The sequence below is a fragment of the Centruroides sculpturatus genome, unplaced genomic scaffold, assembly GCF_000671375.1.
Source record: "Centruroides sculpturatus isolate CEXI.00-Female unplaced genomic scaffold, Cexi_2.0 scaffold57, whole genome shotgun sequence".
In the NCBI taxonomy this organism is placed as follows: domain Eukaryota; kingdom Metazoa; phylum Arthropoda; class Arachnida; order Scorpiones; family Buthidae; genus Centruroides; species Centruroides sculpturatus.
In genome coordinates this window covers 820,365-825,368 of record NW_019384382.1, presented here as the reverse complement: position 1 = coordinate 825,368, position 5,004 = coordinate 820,365, and positions in this window count along the sequence as shown.

The window sequence follows — 5,004 nt, the reverse complement described above, 5'->3', positions numbered from 1 at the left end:
TCAGCACGGATATAACCAAAGAAACATCTTCAGGAATTCAGGAATTCATATCGAATGTATTAAACAGCTACGAGATAAAACAAGTAAATATGTCTCGATAATATAGCATCATTTATTCCGGACAAAATTTTTTTATTTAATACGTGTTTATTCATTAATTAACCAACAACTCGTCTTTTAATGATTCTGCTAGGCCTAATGGATCTATGACACTATTATTAATATTTTAAAGGAAAATGCAATATATTTGCTGATTATAAAAAGATTTTCAAAGTCCTCAACAGACAGACATCCTAACAAACATTTTAGAAGTATTACGTAACCCAAACAAAAGATAAACTTTGAAATTTTATGTAACTTACCTTATATAACGAAAGGAAAATATGCAGGTATCATATCAATTAAATTAAGAATTAAAAAGTATTTTAGGGATTTTACAAATTGAATACTTCACAAACCGAGTTTAATTTTAAAAGATTAGACAAGCAGAAAAATAAGAAGGGGGAGAAAGGAGAAAAAAGAGAAAACGAGAATGAATAACCGAGTAGTGGACACTTATCATTAATTATTTTTTTCCCTTCAGGGAAAATCAAAGACATAATTACATTGTAGTCAAGTTCTAAGTTGTCTTAAGTCCAAACAGATTGAAACTAATTCTATTCTCGACTGAAAATAATTAACTAGACAAAAGATGCTGAAGGTAAATGGAAGAACACAAACACGATCTCGTCAATAGAAAACGATTCGATTTTATGCACCCTTTCAAAGAAACGAAGCAAATAAATGCTACAGAAATGTTTTGTCTTCATAACATTTTATTATCATATAAAAAATTAAATAAAAAAAATAAATTATGGTACGAGGGTGTGAAGAATTTGCGTCTAAGAAAATCGTTAACGAGTTGACAGGTCTGGTTTATATCGTGTTTTGGTGATATGATGTTAAATGGTTCTTTTACTTAATCATTGAATGGAAAGTACAAGGTTACACGACGTTCGAGAGGAATTTGCTCTGTAAAATATAATTGGGAAAGAGAACCTAACAATAGACGATTATTAAGTTTTATCAAACAAAATAATTAACTGAATATATTAATGTATTATGAAGATTTCAAGATTGTATTGAATGGCAAAAATTAAGAGGAAGAACCCTTTACGATGCATCATAATTGTATCTTATTAAGCGAAGTAATTATTTAAATTTTCTTAGCTGGATATAAGAAAATTTCTGGATTACTTCGCAATTAATGGCAGAAATTGGGAGGATGCTGCTACAACAAATGATAACTGGTCTGTATTAAACAAGATAATTGTCCAAGAGTGTTGGTATCTGGAAATTTTGGGATTACTTAGTGCACTTCTTATAATAAATAGTTAATGATCGTATTAAGAATAATAATCCTCTAAATATGCTTTCGTATTTAAAGACTAAGTTTGCCTTCACAAATTTAAATTTAAATATTTTTAGAATATTAAATTACATCAATAATTAATTTAGAGAAGATAAAACTGTTATTTTTAAAATTATAAATGAATAATTGAAATTGTAAGATTTTTAAATTGTTATTTACTCCGAAAGGATGTGATAAAATGTAGAAAGGTAATAAGTATTTTATTTTTATAAATTTATAAAAAGAAAATACTTATTATCTTATTATTTTTTTATAAAAAATAAAATAAAATAAAAAGAAGAAAAGAATTTTGTTTTTACTTTTCAATTTAAAAAATTTCAAAGAGAAAATTGAAAATAAGGATTAAAAAATTATTAATCTTTGTAAATTTACTCATTTTCGGCGGAGACGTTTCACTTTCTGTTCAAAGGGTAAATGCTGAAGACATGGTTGGACTTCGTGTCGTTGGTAATCTTAAAAGGAAACGAGGAAAGCAACTCAACCTTGACGATCTCCAGTTGGACTTTGGCACTCCGACCCACCTTCTACTCGCAACTATTTTGCAAATTGAATTATGCACTGTACAGGGATGAGAATCTGCAAGTACACTAAACAGATCAATTAGGTGTCTGATTCTCTAATTGACATTATTCTCTTTGCTTTCTAATTTTTATTAAAGAATGCGAAAGAGAAGGCAGCGGTGCTTTCGAAAGTCATGCAGATAGGCCTACTATTGTGTTAGAGAATGCTGCAGACGAAAAATAAAATGATGATGATGATGACTAAGCTGTTCTAGTAAACAATGAAAAGTCTTTCTTGCTGTTTACTGTATTTTGCTTTAATTAATCCATCATCTTTTCTTTCTTATATTTTTCGAAAAAAAACAATAATTATTGTGGATGAAATGATTATCAGGATCTTGTTAATCTGGTATTTCATAGAAGAAAGACTGGAAAATGCCGTAATGAGTAGGTAAAGGACATTCATGATGATATCAGCATTATGATTAAAATTTAAATTTTTGAATTGGCCAATCAAATTTTAATTATCATCATCTTCAAGATTCTAATAAGATTAAAGCAATCTGTAGCATTCCAGGCAGCGATATTACACAAAAATACAGACTCCATTTTTACCACTCACTTTCTCATTTTGATACTCTAAAATTAAAAGAAAGAAAAGAAAAAATATAAAAAATAAAAAGTAAAAGGAACAACCCTGACTAATATTTCAACCGGAATTAATCTGTTTTACTTCAAAATTCGATCGGAATTGCTTACTTAAAATATCCAATTACACGAAGAAAAAGGGGGGAAGATTCTAGTAACCAGATATACCAACTGATATAAAAAAAAGGGTAAAAATGAAAGAAAGAACGTGGCAGTTACGACAATCTCGTATACAAGATTTTCCTTTGTCACTGCGGGTTAAGATGACTTCTAAAACGGTGGCAGCCAGCACAAAAAGAAAAAGGAAAATAAAAAAAAACAACAACAGAGTTAAAAAAAACTTGAAGTAAAAGCACAGCGAACAAATAGGCGATCCTTCTCTTGTCATCCCATGGAACGTTGATTACATTCTTTGGATGGAGAATGTTGTATGCTTCTCGTGCATGTCATTGCCATTGCGTCACATTCCAATAATCGAACTCCGCCCAAACTTTCGACAACCTCCCTTTAGGAAAAAATATTTTAAAAAATCTAGAACTTATCCGACAAAAATTAAATATATTCCCATCTAAATTATACTTGGACCGAGGGGAATTTTTAACTCGATCTTCTTCTTTTGTGAGAGTGTTGCGGTGTCATCTGTCATCCTTTCTTAAAGATGCGGAGGAAGGAAGAAAGAAAAAAATTTGAGATAATGTACGACAATCTCTTTTCTTCCTTCTCTGCGTGTGGTGCACCTAATGATAGTTTGAAGCATTAGCATAGTTGGGGACATCGCCAGGTAATGTACCCCGGGGATTAAAGTTGACCACGTGATTTATTTTTGCTTATATTGTTGGCAAGTAAGATGTCTCCTGTCGGGTATCTCGCAAATGGCCCGATATGGGGGAATTCATAATGCTCTTCCAGTAAGTTACAAAGGGGAGATTACGGGTTCTGATCGGTTTTAATATCCTTACGGGCCTTTCAGAGTAATGATACGTCAAGAAAGGCCTCTCTACCACTCGCTAATCGGTGTCTTTTAATAAAAAAGGCCTTTTAACGCATGATCACCCTTATATAATTTTATTATTTTTATTAAAAGTGAATACTTAGAAAAATCAATGATGCTTCTTGAAAGTTTTATATCCTAGAATAGTCAAATATTTGGGTAGTTGGAAGAATTTCGTATCTTCTTTCTTTAAGCAATCGATCATCTCTATCACTTTAAAAATTTAAGTTGACTCGAAAATTATTTTTATAATTTTAAAACGTTGCTTGTAAACAGAATGTTTACATCTTAATACAGAAAAACAGCTAATAACAGTGTTCATTTAAGCCTTTAATTTCGAAACACATTTAATTAAAAAATAAATAAATTATACTAAATTAAATTACGAGAAATATTATTTTTTTCTGATGTTTTTAAATATTTAGACGTAAAACAGCCAAAAATCGTCTAATTAATCTATGCTCCTGTGGTATGAAATGGATGAACCGTAAAAACTTCTAATTAGTAATTCTTTTTCCTGATTTTTTTGTTTATAAAAATTATTTTTCCATTTATTTTCAAAGTTTGAACTATGTCAGTGCATATAAATATATTTTATGACGTGGACGAATCAAAGCACTACGCGACGAAGTTTTAAGTATCTAATTATTTCTATTGAAATGACTCGAGTCTGTTAAAAAATAGAATGCAAGCTACTCAAGAAAATCTTTACAAAAGACCACAGAAATGACTTCTTAGTAGATTTTTATACGAATTTTTCCTTTCACTTGTATATGAATCTCACGGAAATCATTTAAAAAATGTTTTATCTATTTTTTTTAACAATATTGAATCAGTTTGTAAGCATCTTCAAACAGATTTTCATCTCTGTGAAGTGCATTATCAAATACATTTCATATTTGAATCAACTTGAAAGTACTTTTTTAAAATTATATAAATTTTTTCTTGTAGATAATATCATTTTATGAAGTCATCTTTCATACAAATTATTTCTTTTTTTTACAAAATTTGAATCATTTCTTGATTTCTCGAAAGTAAACTTTGCATAAATTCTCTCCATCATCTTTGTTTTTTTTTATTCTTTTATATACTTTCGAGTCTTTCGAGACGGATCCAAAGTTTCATTAAAAACCTATAAAAACGATTTAAAACTTTTTAAAAAAATGGAATTTCGCTTTTTAACCAAACAAGATAGAAATCTATATTTACTTTAATATAACTTTTCTTTAAAAAAAATCTAATTCAAACAAAAGTTTGTACATGACATAAAAATCGAACGATTTTTTTAAAAATATCCCTCTCCCTTCTCCGATCTTTTTCATTTTTATTTTTTATTTTTAGTTATTTTTTTTCTATTTCTCCTTTCTTAATATGATCAAATGACAACAGCATGCTACCAAACGACAGTTAAGGGACAAGTTTGTATTTTTCTGCGAGAAAATTATATTTAAATT